This window comes from Heterodontus francisci, chromosome 30, assembly GCF_036365525.1.
Source record: "Heterodontus francisci isolate sHetFra1 chromosome 30, sHetFra1.hap1, whole genome shotgun sequence".
NCBI classification, from domain to species: domain Eukaryota; kingdom Metazoa; phylum Chordata; class Chondrichthyes; order Heterodontiformes; family Heterodontidae; genus Heterodontus; species Heterodontus francisci.
The window spans coordinates 58,345,491-58,360,785 of record NC_090400.1 but is presented as its reverse complement, the minus strand read 5'-3'; the positions used below and the strand labels follow the sequence as shown (position 1 = coordinate 58,360,785).

General features: G+C 42.2%; 1 protein-coding gene across 5 annotated transcripts in view; it reads right to left on the bottom strand.

The window, feature by feature from the left end:
* The window catches only part of fam222ba (family with sequence similarity 222 member Ba), a 55,909-nt gene extending 40,894 nt beyond the window's left edge, over nt 1-15,015 (bottom strand). For 4 of the 5 annotated variants that reach the window (XR_010968801.1, XR_010968802.1, XR_010968803.1 and 1 more), the window contains exon 1: nt 14,887-15,015. The gene's annotated coding sequence lies outside the window, so the exon portion shown is untranslated. Of the gene's footprint in view, nt 1-14,451; nt 14,621-14,886 lie in introns of those variants that run through there. The other variant, XM_068010776.1, reaches the window with a different exon arrangement.
* Nucleotides 15,016-15,295: the final 280 nt, after the last annotated feature.

Genomic DNA, 15,295 nt, shown 5'->3' with positions numbered 1-15,295 from the left:
GTGTTTATTTGCACAGAGTACATAAAGCCAGATGTTCCTCAGAGCAATCCATCTCATTCATCTATAGCCAAGTTTCAAAATGCTTTGCATGTGTCAATTCACCATCACAAGCTGGACTTGGGACCCCAAGACATCCAAACCAGAGTGTCTCAGCATGTGGTGAGTTTACAGATCGAGCCTCTGCATCTTGCTCCCAAAAATTATTCGGGCTACCATTTCCAAATCAGTCCAGTGCACTCCCAACCCAACCTCCTCCCCAACCCCAAAAAACCAAGTATCCCCTATAGTTCCTGAAAAAATGTATATCTTTTGAAAAGTATTAAGTTCCTGAAAAAAACTGCTATAATTGGACAACTATATATAAATTATTTTTAAAAAAACAGATGCCACAAGTTAGAAGTAAGTTATACCTTCAAATCTCTCAGATCACATCACATGGGCCACCATGACCAGGAATGGATGCACTCATTCCCTCATTCTGGTTTCTACTGACAACTATGTCCATACAGTTCAGGGCAAGAGGGGTGAAGGGTGGCATTATTGCCCCATTAATCCCAGATTCACATTTACTAACACAAGTCTCAGGCAATACTCTTGCTTCACAGACCCAGACAAAAAGCAGGCCACGTGAGATCTGTTCACTTCAAACACCTATGCTTGCTGCAATAATTTCAGTCAAGTCTAAACAGGATATCAGCAGTCCACATAGATCAGATATGAGCCAAACTTGGCTGAAGTGCAATCTCCATTAGACAACACAACTACAATTTGCCTTGGAGTAAATTTTGTGCAGAACAAAAAATTTGGAGGGTTCCCAATATGAGCCAAGTGACTCAACAATTTTCCTGCATTCTGGTGTCAGACATGCTCTGTACTTGCAAAAAAAAATTGGTGAAATATAAACCAACTTTATCGGGTATTGCAGATTCAAGTAATGATTCCATACTATATGAAGTCCTAGCACACAGAGGATAATAGCTGGCTGCTCAAAACAAACTTAAATGAAAACCCACATGCCCAACACTGTATTGATTAATGCTGAGGAGGGTTTACAATACCAAGTGTTGTTAGATTTGCACAAATTTCAGCATTCATTTATCTTAACCCACAACTCAAAAAGCTGCATCGCATACATGTCCATGGCTATTTTTCCCCCACTCTCCCTCCACAAAAAAGCAAAGGATGACCTAAAACAAGATTACATTTTGAATTTGCATTTGTATTCCTATGATGGTATCCGAATTTGAAATCTATTTGGTTTCAGTAATTTCTACCTGGAATATTTACTAAAACTGCAGCTAAACATTCTAGTCCCAAGGCACTTGCATTCTTAGTGCTCCTGTTCTAGCGCACAGTACAGAAATGCACTACATGTAGAACCATTTGCTCAATTTTCAGCTATTCCCACCTCCCATTACTTCCACATAGCCAGACTGCATCAGAAATAGGGACTGAGGGTCACATGTTTATTGATATACACAGAACCTCAAGATAAAGACAGCCAACTTGACAGGAGATGGATGCACCATACCTTTTCCTCCTTACCCAAGGACTTGCCCTGTGCAAGACCAGCAGTTTTCCTTTGGAGGGTGGGTGAGGGGAGTACCAGCATAAAATGGCAGAGGTAGGACCAAATTGTTTCACAAGAGCAGCGCATGAATTAAAAACATTTCTGGAGAATTCACCTTGCAATTACTACAGTAGGTGACATGCACTAACTTCCAAAATGCCATGGGAGGTACTATAAATAACTAAGTGAACACTCCTGTTATCAGTTCTTAGCTAAACTGATGAAGATGTGTAGCATTCCAAAGGAAGGTGACAGGTGCAGGGTGGGTTGAATAAAGGAAGGAGAAAAGAAGCCTTCAATTAACTCCTTCTAAATACTGCTTCTTTCTGGTTGATCATAAATCAGCCTGGGCAGTGGACACAGAGGAGGTGCTGCACAAACTATATAGCTAACTCCAGGAGACATGATGGTCAACCACCTACAGGGGAAATGAAAATATATTCACTGCCACAAACATTTTAGTTGCGACATTAGTCCCACTCCCTCCTGTTGGGATACCTTCATCTGATGGCCTGAGAAGTGCTCACATATATGGATAGCTATAGAATTCAGCCTTAGATCATCTCCAAGAACCTATAATTACCGATGTGCCTCACAAAAATCTTAACTGTTACACTCCCAGGCTGTTCAGATTTTCAGCTCACAGAGCCAAATAAAAAGAAATCTTACCTGAAGAAATACATTAGTTGCCATTTCAAAAGTCTACCACAAAAAGATTTACAATCTTCTGCCTCACTCAGGAATTAAGCACATCCTTGCTTTTGCAGATTTCAATCCGGAGAGTCAATTTGACATTGTATTGCTAGAAACTAAAGCTGCTACATGCATCCGGGATTTGGATTTCTCCTGCATATTATGCTCCAAGGATGTACAAGTTGCCAATGTTCCTGACATTCATTATGTTATCACACTGGCGCCATCACATGCCAATTTTTCCAATTTAAGTGACAGACCATTCACTCAAAGGAGAAGTCATCCAATTTCCCCATTTCTTTTGCTCTCCGCAACCCCCCCTTCCAACCCCTCCCTCAAAAGAAACTAGAAACAAAGCTTGCACAAATTGACAGCATCAGGAATACAGAGTTACTGTTGAACTTGTCAGTAAACAAGCGGAGGGGCCTGAAAACTAACTAAAACATACATGCATCTAATTCATCCTGAACCATCCATCAAACTAATGGTCTTGTCATCAAGTGAGGTGCTGTGGGCATGATACAGCATTGTACATATATCATCCCATCATTTGCATTCCATTCTGCGGAGGACTGATGACATTCCACTAACATGCAGAAATGTGCTCTTCAAATCAGTTCAGTACCTGGGGAACAGACAGGCACTGGTTCATTGAGCCGAAGCTCATGGTACTTTGCATGATGAATTTAAATCAGGAAGACATCCCAGGATGAATATGATGGAATATGCCACAATTTTGGATATATTTATCAAGTGTAATATAAAATTTTCAAGTGCATTCTCAATTAATGTACAGATGAAAAACAGGCCTCTGCTACCAATTAGCCTCATTAACCATGGGCATTATCAGTATTAGGGACTTTGAAATATTCAACAATTCGAAGCTTATGGGGATAAGGGTCAATGTACCTCACTGGGAACAATACATTCAAATCAGGCGAACAGTTCTTGCAGTTATGTACCTCTGTGTTCCCTTTTGGCATTTTTATTTCCACAGGTTATCATCTACAAGTGCCTCATTTTCATTGAGGCTCCCATAACATTCTCAACATAAGTATATGTTGCACTCCAACCAAAATCGGCTGTCCCAGGACAACCGGTGATCTGCAATACCAAGGCATTGTTAGATTTGTGGTGGGAAGAGAGAGGGGCATTCTAACGTAGGGGCCTTCAGTCCTAATCCCACAAACAGTAGCTTTGCACCACTGGCTCCTAACCCAAGCAAGTCTGAAGTCTGAACCTGTGGTTCTTTTGGCAAGGAGCAAGACTATTATTACAGCAATACATTAGGGTAAAACTAACCTGTCTCAACAATCTAAGCCCAGCTCGCGTCCCCTATTAGCAAGTAAACAATCTGATGCTCAGTGAATTCTGCTTCACAATTCAAACCACCACCTACACTCCTTGGTTACGTGTCTAGGGGGTTTAAATTAAACTGATGGGAGCAAACAGCAGCAAATAAAGGCAAAAGGAGCATTAGCCAGCACTGGGTGATTTCACCACAAGGTCTATACAGGCAATAAACAGCCATGCATTCGAAACAGCACCAGCACTTGACCTAATTTGAGGTATGTTGTACTTGGAGACTAATTTAGAACAGCGTAACCTACTTCAAGTAATGAGTCGGTAAATTACATTTTAAGTTGATTTGGACTTCTGACTGCCATCATAAATCACAGAACAATTTTGCCAACTTAAAGTCAGAGTCATACGGCATAGGAGGCGGCCATATGGCCCATCGAATCCATGCCAGCTCTCCACGGAGCAGTCCCACTTCCCTGCTCAATTCCAGTAGCTGTTATAAAGGTGTTGAAGGAATTGCTCTGCAGACTCATCCACACAGAACAAAACCAATACTGACTCAACTAATTTCAGGGCAACAGTAGACAGATTGAATACAAAACTGCATCATTTCCCTTGACTGAGAAATTAAAACTGTAAATCACTACTTTAGCCACGTTGCTATGGAAAAGCGGTTTTATTTTTTCTGTAAGCATTAGTGAGAAGTTAGAGGTGAGAGCTCCCAAATCAACTGCACACAACTGACAACCTGCACAAAACATGCAATGCTACAGATTTCTAATAATCAAGGATAAAATCTTAAGATTCAGTTTGGTGGTAACAGCAAATTGTTACTCAACACAAGTTTTGGAGGGTGAATGTTTAAAATCAGCTTCAGGATAATGCCCATCCTCAGTCAATTTCAAATTTTCAACAGGCAATGGGAAACCAATGACTACTTTTTTTCAAAGATGTAGAAACCTGAAGTTTAACACCAACTTACTAGCAAATCAGAATCATACAGAATCGGAGGCCATCCAGCCCAACATGCCTCTGCCAGCTCTTGAAAAAGCTATCCAATTAGTTCCACTCCCTTGCTCTTTCCCCACAGCCCTGCAATTTTTTCCTTGAAGTATTTATCCAATTTCCTTTTGAAAGTTACTATTGAATCTGCTTCCACTATCCTGTCAGGTGGTGCATTCCAGATTGTAACTTGCTGCATAAAAAGAAATTGGTTTTAAAGCAAATTCCTCTGTAAAAGGAGTCACATCTGATGGTCAATCATGTCTTTTTAGATACCCGCTGCCTTTATCTTTCAAGACCAAAATGCCGATGGGCAGATGCTTATTGAAGAGATATTTGCAATTACCACAACTACCATTAAACTCAATCTTTGCAAGATCCTTTGTTTTGCAGAGGGAAGGTACTGATCAGAATGTTCACAGAACAATCCCACAATTTCTTTTAATGCTGAAAACACAAGATATTCAACAGAATCAGAAAAGGGAAAATATGATGGTTTCTCACAAGAGTCCATCAAAATGGATCTTACTTCAGGTTTACAGCTTTCTTTTTAACCCCCAAGCCCCAATATATCTGTTCAGTCAGCAATTGGGTTTCAGTAATTGCCATTACGCAGTCAGGAATTATGGCACCCTATAATGGTTTTACATTAATTTCTTCAAAAAAACTTGAATAGCTGTTTACGGAATGAGATCAAGCCAGGCCCTGGGGACTTTACTCCATGAAGTGCAATGTATTTATTCTTAGTTTGCCATTTGTTTTGCATAATTACAACTACAGTTTGTGCTTGCAGTTAATTATACGTAATTAAACATTAGCCTGGATTTGCACCAAGTTGTCAGTGGCAACCAACCTGCCCTTGCTTGTAAAATGCAACAGAAATTCTTAATAATGCAGTACATCTAACAAAGGCAAGCTGTGCTAATACCAGGTCTCCATCCATTTTCCTGTGCTATTAACAGCAGCTGCATGGTTCGATAGATATTTGAGGCCTTTCCTTATAAGCCTGTACTCTGCTTAACCCTAGTGCAGTTTGGGTAGGGCAAGTGATTTGGCATGCTGCAATAAATCATGCCAATTACTACACTCCGCATGCAGCAGCATTTTGCTGCCCAAATACTGCAACTTGTATGGCCCAACTGCAGTTGAAGTACAATTTTTGATTAAGCTCTGGAATTTACTCCCTAAACCCCTCTACTTCTCTCTCCAAGACACTCCTTAAAAAAAAATCTACCTTTTTGCTTAAGCTTTTGGTCACCTGTCCTAATACCTCCTGATATAGTTGAGTCAAATTTTGTTCAATAACACTCCTGTGAAGCACCTTGGGACGTTTATATTAAAGGCACTATATAAATGCAAGCTGCTGTTAGTAATACATCACTTTCTCTTACTCTGTAAATCCAGTAGCGTTCTCAGAAGTCTACAGTGCTGGCAAATAAGTTTCTTAGTAAAGCCTGGTTCCGGTATAAAATTAAAACCCAACCCAGAGTCCTTGAATTTTTTTTAAATGCCCGCCCCCGACCCATGTAGTCGGGTTTGGTCGGCTAGCCAGTCTTTACTGCGGAGTGCGGACTGCATGTTTCCCACCATGACGTCCTGAATGTTCATTCGAAGATTACTTCCTAGAGCAAAGCAGCACTGTTCACGTCCAGCCAGACCCAGCCCGAGCCTGAATGCTGGACCCGGAAGAGAAACCCGACCCGATCCAGACACGTCATCGGGTCTGGTCAGGTTTGGATCGGGCAGCCACGCTTTATTTCTTAGCCATTTCCTATTCCAAGGAACAATCCATGCATTTAACAGTTTTGCGAGAGATCCTGCATGGGGATAAGTCGGAAGACTGAAGACACTTATTTACCCAAATGTGCAGCCCAACCCCTCCCCCATTCTACCACCAGGAAGTTGATACGAGGATAAGCTCCTTCATCCTTTCCCCTTCCTTTCACTTCAAGCAATTCAGGTTTTTTTTGTCTTAATGCCTGACCTCTCCCCGGACACCCTCGGCTAGCGCCCCACATTTTGAACAACAACAAATTAAGCCCAGTGCTCCTGCTCCAAGTCACAGAATATTTGAAAAGGTTTGGAAACCCAGTTATGACTTCTGCATTTCAATCTGAAACATTGGTTAATTATTAACCACATAATCCAAGTACAGAATGTCTGCTCTCCTAAATCACTTTTTGTGCACTCAGGATACAAAACTCATGATCCAAGCAGCAAAAATTCCACCGAGAGATTTATTTCAATATTTCAAGTGTTTTAATGAGTTTTTAGGAGAATTAAACAGGCTAAAAGGAGGAGTTCAAATTTATCATTTTTATTCCCATTGCTGCTTAGGTGGAAGTTTCAAATAACTTGAAAACTGACTTCTATACAGGCAATAGAAATCAATTAGGACCACTGTCAATCCTCGTACATTGGATAAAATCAAGTTTGTTTTAGAATATCAGTTTGTATTTGAGCAGGAAGCTTCTGCAGATGTTCTGATATTACAGTAACAGAAGCATATCCATATTCACGACCAACCTCGTGTCAGGCAATATGGAAAGCGACAAATTTTAAAGTGAAAGAAATAAAGGCTTCTCCAATGACTCAATAACATTCGAAAAAGATTCATGTGGATGAAATCAAAACGAGAGAGATTCTAACTAGCAGGAAAGACTGAACAGCTTGGGGCTCTTTTCTCCAAAAAAAAACGAGTGTAGACCTGGTAGAGGTCTTTAAAATTATGGAGGTATTTGACAGAGCAGATGCAGAGAAGATATTCCCATTTGTGGGGTAATCCAAAACTAGGGGCCATTAACATAAGATATAGGCACTAATACATTTTTTTTTAATTCGCTGGGGGAATGTGGGCATCACTGGCTAGGCTGGCATTTATCACCCATCCCTAATTGCCCTTGACAAGGTTGTGTGAGCTGCCTTCTTGAATCGCTGCACTCCTTAGGGTGTAGGTACACCAACAGTGCTGTCAGGAAGCGAGTTCCAGGACTTTGACCCAGCAACAGTGAAGGAACAGCGACATAGTTCCAAGTCAGGATGGCGTGTAGCTTGGAGGGGGAATTTGCAGGTGGTCGCATTCCCATGCATCTGCTGCTCTTGTCCTTTTGGGGGTAGAAGGCATGGGTTTGGAAGGTGCTATCGAAGGAGCATTGATGAGTTGCTGCAATGAGTCTTGTAGATGGTACACACTGCTGCCACTGTGTGCCGGAGGTGGAGGGAGTGAATGTTGAAGCTGGTGAATGCGGTACCAATCAAGCAGGCTACTTTGTCATGGATGGTGTTGAAGCTGCACCCATTCAGGCAAGTGGAGAGCATTCTATCACACTCGTGACTTGTGCCTTGTAGATGGTGGACAGGCTTTGGGGAGTTAGGAGGTGAGTTACTTGCTGCAGAATTCCAACCATCTGACCTGCTCTTGTAGCCACAGCATGTGTGTGGCTGGTCCAGTTCAGTTTCTGGTCAAAGGTGACCCCCAGGATGTTGATAGTGGGGGATTCAGCGACGGTAATGCTAGTGAATGTCAAGGGGAGATGGCAAAATTCTCTTACTTGAAATGGTCATTTACTGACACTTGTGTGGCGCGAATGTTACTTGCCAATTATCAGTCCAAGCCTGGATGTTGTCCAGGTCTTGCTGCATAGGGACATGGGCTGCTTCAGTATCTGAGGAGTCACGAATGGTGCTGAACATTGCACAGTGAACATCCCAACTTCTGATCTGATGATGCAGGGAAGGTCATTAATGAAGCAACTGAAGATGGTTGGGCCAAGGACACTACCCAAGAACTCCAGCAGCGATGTCAGAGGACTGAGATGATTGACCTCCAACAACCACAATCATTTTCCTTTGTGCTAGGTATGACTCCAACCAGCGGAGAGTTACCCCTGATTCCCATTGACTTCAGTTTTGCTAGGGCTCCTTGATGCCATACTTGGTCAAATGCAGCCTTGATATCAAAGGCAGTCACTCTCACCTCACCTCTGGAGTTCAGCTCTTTTATCCATGTTTGGACTAAGGCTGTAATGAGGTCAGGAGCTGAGTGGCCCTGGCGGAACCCAAACTGAGCAGCACTGAGCAGTTTATTTCTGAGCAAGTGGCACTTGATAACACTGTCGATGACATCATCCATCACTTTGCTGATGATCAGGAGTAGACTGATAGGACAGTAATTGACTGGGTTGGATTTGTCCTGTTTTTTGTGCACAGGACAAACCTGGGCAATTTTACACATTGTCAGGTATATGCCCGTGTTGTAGCTGCACTGGAACAGCTTGGTTAGGGGTGCAGTTAATTGTGGAGCACAAGTCTTCAGTGCTATTGTTTCGAAAGTACTTCCATTACTTTTTATATTTTTATTTTGAGAAAGTTAAAACTGAAAAGATTCCAGGGATTTTTTTTCAAACCATGTTCACAGACAGTACAAGATGTTGTTTGAAAGCTACCTGTGCTGGAGGCCACTTGTGATTTGGGCTCAGAACCCTTGGTGACTTGGGGGAAAAATGGTTACAGAATAGCCACATGTCAAGGTTTATGTTAGTCAGTAGGTCGACTCACTGTTTGGGGTTTGGACATTTTCAGTTGTGCTGTGAACTGCCTGAAGATAGTTGGTGGTGTTTTCATGCCAAGGAGAAAAGAAACCACTCAGATCATCTCCTTCTCAACCTTTTTGAAGAAATCCTGCCAAGATTCAGTGTGCAAGAGCAAAAAGAAAATCCCTGGTGCCACATAGCTCCTGAGGAACTGAAAAAAATCCTGCAATTCAATTGTGTGCTGGCAGAAAAACCTCAATGCCATATTTCTCCTAGAAAGTCTATTAGAATAATTTGACATCTCCAGAACTGACTGCTTCTGAAATGAATCCAGTGATCTGTCTCAGGATAACCAGATGCCAGACCAAAAAAAGGACAACTGACTTCCTTCCAAATCTTTCTTTTTTCAAGAATTGGTAAGTATTTGGACAAAGACGTTTTTTTTTGGTATCAGATCTCTGCAGAGTGAATTCCTGTATTTTTCCCAGTGAGAGTGTAACTGGGGAATTTTAACAGGGAACTTTCATATTGTAATCAGTGTGTTAATGCTTTGCTTCATGACTGGTTAAATCTTATTTTATAATAAACTGATAATTTTGTTGTTTATTAAAGAAACCTGATTGGTGTACTTTATTCTGGGATAAAAAAAATAGAGTATCTGATTGGCTGTATTGGTAACTGGATAAACATTTAAATAGGTGTTGTGACCTGTGGAGAAGTGAAACTAAAGGCAGTGCACTCTTCCTGCGTCGGTTGTAACACCATTGCTGGATTGTTATCAGGGCCCAAAGCCTTTGCACTATCCAGTGTCTTCAGCTGTTTCTTCATATCACATGGAGTGAATTGGATTGGCTGAAGACGGACATCTGTGATGCTGGGGACCTTAGGAGGAGGCTGAGATGGATCATCCACTCAGCACCTCTGGCTGAAGATGGATACAAATGCTTCAGCCTTATCTTTTGCACTGATGTGCTGGGCTCCCCCATCGTTGAGGATGAGGATGTTTGTGGAGCCACCTCCTCCTCAGTTGTTTCATTGTCCACCAGTCACGATTGGATGTGGCAGGACTGCAGAGCTTTGATCTGATCTGTTGGTTGTGGGATGACAGTCTTGTCTATTGCATGCTGCTTCCACTGTTTGGTATGCAAGTAATCCCATGTTGTAGCTTCACCAGGCTGACCTCATTTTTAAGTATGCCTGGTGCTGTTCCTGAAATGCCCTCCTGTACTCTTCATCGAACCAAGGTTGGTCCCCCGGCTTGATGGTAATGGCAGAGTGCAGGAAATGCCGGGCCATGAAGTTACAGATTGTGGTTGAATACAATTCTACTGCTGCTGGTCCACAGTGCCTCATGGATGCCCAGTTTTGAGTTGCGAGATCTGTTCGAAATCTATACCATTTAGCAGGGTGGTAGTTTCAATGCCTTTGAGCTAGGGAAGTAGGACAGGGAAGGACAGTGTTGCAGCTCCTGATTGCAATCCAGTTACCCCCACTAGACCATGTGTTGAGTGGACAGGCTCATGTTTGATTTTGTTTCCCACCAAACAGCCTGGCAATACTAGGATTGGCACAAAGACTAGACAACAATTTGGACAAATCAGAGGCCAGCATATGGATAGTTGAGGGCTGGACACTAAACTCAAATTGGCAATAGCTGAATGCTATGATGGGAAGACAGCTAGTGGGTATCCTGGAAGGATGAGGTCAAATAGTCTTGGGACTTGGCACTAATGAGTAGCCAGTAGCCAAGCACCTTCAAAATAAGATATATGGGGGAAAAATGGAAAGAGGAGAATATTTTCAATTAGTAATGAGTAAACAGGACCTGCGCTAGGGTTTAAATTGCAATTGCTATCTTCTGAAATTCTAAATCAACGAAATTCATATCCTGATCCAACAGCTCAGAAATGTGGCATTTATCAAGATTCAACTCAATAGCAAAGGGCCCAGGGCACATTTAGTAACATGACTCAAATCAAATTCCAGCCTTAAAACTCAAACCCACCCACTTACAATTGGATAGATTGACCGCCTGACTAGGACAAGAACACTTCTATCAAACTGAATCTTAAATGCCAATTTTCCCAAGGGATGGGTTAGGATGTGCATTATAATTTGTATAGACTGTGTACGAAAATAAAAATTGGTTCAGTGCCTGTCTATGGAGATATTATGGCACAATATTCTAAATTCAGCATTCCCCTTCCCCACCATCCCAGGGGCAAGGCAAACAAGAGAGAACAGAAGAACTAGGAGCAGTAGTAGGCAATTCAGCCCCTCGAGCCTGCTCCACCACTCAATATGATCATGGCTCACCTCATTTTCACCTCAACTCCACTTTCCTGCCTGCTCTCCATAACCCTTCAACCCATTTCTAATTAAAAATCTGTTTATCTCCTCCTTAAATTTACCCGATGTCCCCGCATCCACCGCACTCTGGAGTAGTGAATTCCACAGATTCACGACCCTTTGAGAGAAGTAATTTCTCATTTGTTTTAAATCTGCTACCCCTTATCCTAAAACTATGACCTCTCGTTCTAGATTGCCCCACAAGAGGAAACATCATCTCCATGTCTACTTTGTCAATCCCCTTAATCATCTTATATACCTCAATTAGATCTCCTCTCATTCTTCTAAACTCCAGGAGAGTAAAGGCCTAAACTGCTCAATTTCTCTTCATAAGACAAACCCCCCCCCCCCCCCCCATCTCTGGAATCAATCTAGTGAACCTCCTCTGAACTGCCTCCAATGCAACTACATCCTTTCTCAAGTAAGGGGACCAAAACTGTACACAATACTCCAGGTGCGGTCTCACCAATGCCTTGTACATTTTCAGCAACACTTCCCTACTTTTATACTCTATTCCTTTAGCAATAAATGCCAAAATTCCATTTGCCCTCCTCATCACCTGCTGTACCTGCAAACTAGAAGCAAGTCAAACCAGCAATACCAGTCCTCTCGAGAGAAGATGGAGTTAGTTTTTGATAGGATCACATGAACAGTAGGCTCAGAATGGTTTGCTGCCCAGGAATTCCCAGCTTCGGGGCACAGAATGAAGTAGCACAGAAAGAGATCATTCAGCCCATCATGTCTGTCCCAGTAGTTTGAAAGAGCTATTCAATTAATCTCCACTCTCCTGCTCTTTCCCCAAAGTCCTATTTTACTACTTCAAGTCACCTTTTGAACGTTACTACAGAATCTTCTTCCACCATCCTTTCAGACAATGCATTCCAAGTCATAACAATTCACTGCATAAGGGTCCAAATTATTAATACTGTAAAACTGGTTATATTCAAAGCATGTACTTAAAACTCAAGCTGCCTTCCAACTCTAGGGTGGAATCACAAAATTCCAACATCCTATTAGTAGCAGTTTTAACTCACAAGAGGCAGCAAGATGTGATTGCAGTATAATCAAATCTTGATATAATGATGCATTGGCAAACTAAGTGCATCTTACCAACAGTCACATCATCCTCTTCCTTGCAGCACCACTGAGAATAGCTGCTGGGAATTAGGAAATTCTCAACAGCCATTATCTTTTTGCAGTGAAATTCTGGGAGATGCTGGTACTCATTTATGTGTTCAAAGTTTACAGTACACTTTGCTCCATTACCTCGCTAGGAACTGGAAATGCTGTTGCAATGCTATTAGACTTTAACTAGGTAAACTATACAACATAGCTAGCATGCCTGGAAAAGGATCAGCCTCCAGCATAGAACAATTTTTTTAGGCACTTCTGTTTGTTCAGCTTACTTTAAAAACTAGACCCCAAATAAACACCCCTTCGTGATTTAATGAAAGCTTGAAGCTAAACAGGTGTGTTGGGAATAAATTATATCCCAACACAAAGGAGAAAATATAGATGAACATTAAATGGGTTTCAAAACCGGAAAACGATTTTTTTTTAAAAAACAGCCACATGGGAACAATCAAAAAACATTTATATAAAATCTGACTCCCTAGAAAATTACTGTCCTCTCGCTTTAATTAGCCCAATTTGTTAAATACGCAAGCAGTTAGAAAAAGTACTTCTACTGCAAGAATTTTTTTTAAAACGTCAAGCTAATTACAAGACAAGTCAACCACAACACTTAAAGTCCACTGAAAATCATATTACAGCTCAAGTTTTAAGTACATGGTTTGGACATCTGAAGGCCTCGCAATTGCTGTCTCGAAAGTCTTAAATGCGAGCAAGTTGACTGCATCACCCGGCATCTCAAAGTGTAAACGACATCTTGAGGATTAAACTGATCGAGATGAAATTTGCCTAGCAACCAACTCATTAAAAGCAGGGTTCAGAAACAGGCCAGCAATCTATTCTCTTATCTCTCCTGCAACAGATAACACAGTCTGCATCTATTCACAATGAACAGCTTCTTCGGGAACTTCATATTCACGATTTTTTCCCCTCATTAAAAAAACAAAATAATATCAGCTCCTGAATTACCCACATTACCTCGTTGCCATGTGTTTTGTTCTTTAAAATGCACAACTAGGAAAAAAAGGACGACCTTTTTTCGAAGTACAAAAACGTCGCACGACCAAAATCAATTGTTATTATCTGGGGATGCAATGGGTGGGGGGGGGGGGGGATATCTAATGACAACTGCTGCCGTTCTGCGCAAATGATTAGTCACGCTGGATTCCCTGCTAATCAATTCAAGATAAACTGGTTTTAAAAACAGTTCGAGAAGGGGAAATGCCTTTGTAACAATGGCGTACTGTAAAGATTGCAGATTGCCTAAACTGATTAAACCGTGCATCAGCCACAAGGTTATGCCACCACCTAACACCACAATTCCTCAAGATCTGAGATGAAAAGGGGCTGGCAATTCAAATCAAGCAGCGATTTTCTCTCTCTCTGTCCTCCCTCTCCCCACATTAATCTTCATGTGACACGGACAGACGGCTCTGGTTTAATAAAGATTTGCAGAGCGCACAACAACCCTCCCCTTGAAGTACTGCATTTTAAATAGCATTCTTTGAAGCTGCCCTTTTATATGAATATATTAAAGAAAAGCCTTGACATCAGAGAGAAATTTCACACACAGACACACAAAGCCAGTCTGACGTCTCGGAGACTGGATTTTTAAGATGAATTTAGGCTCCCATTTTCTACATTTTTTGAGAAATCACCTCAAAAACTTTAATTTTTTTTAAAGTTAACTTTAGTACTTCTTGGCAATTTCGATACAATAAAAAACAGTAGCCACAGCAACGAGTTTACTATTTGCAGGCATCTCACCCTTATTGAGTTACAAACAAACAAAAATTAATCGTTCAGGTATGAATGCCAGAGAAAATTTCAGACATTTAAAAAGTTAAATAGACACAACCGGTGGATTCTTACTTTTAAATATTCTCTGCAAAGGCTACAACCTCCACACGACAAGGCCGGCGGCGTTTACTTTGCATCGTTTAAGGCATTATTTTAAAACATAAAATACCAGGATAATGTAATTTAATTTAGAAACACTTTTCAGAGAGAAAGCAAAAAAAACCCACTGAGGCTCCCGAGCCCAACTCCCTGCCGGAAGTCAGGCAGCAGCTGGCGTGATCGACACCGCCGCCCGACCAATGGGGAGCCAGGCCCTGCAGCGGCGCCCCGCCCATTGAGGGCACAACGGACCAATACGTATGGAGGTAGAGGGCGGGTCATCCGCTGGCAGGTTCGGTTGCCCAGCGCCCGCCCCTCTTTTGTTAACTGTCCGACGCCACCTCAAGAGTTAAACTACGATCTAACCACCTCGGCAGGGGGGAAATCGGTCGCCAGGTGAACACTTACTTTCTGTGGAGCTGACAGGACTGCATAGTTAAACTGTTGGTAAGGTCATGAATTCGTTCGCTTCTCGGCCCGTGCCGCTCGCTCGCAACCGGTGCGCTGCTTCTGCGGCAAAAAACGCCAGACGCATCGATTGGCGGCGAGTACACATGCGCTCTAACCTAGCAGCGGCAGATACGCGTGCGTACTAGCCGTCACATGCGCCGTGTACGCATGCGCTCTCGTAGCGACAGGCCTCACGCACCTGCCTCACGCCGGCGTCTGGCTTTGCCGCAAACTGCAGCTCACCTTAAAATGTTCACAGGCGAATTTCACAATATATTTCAGGTCGTTCTGAATTAACTTCATGGCCTTCACATTGTATTGCCAATTATATCCTATTTGAGGATCCGTGGAAGTGGAGTGTGGCGAC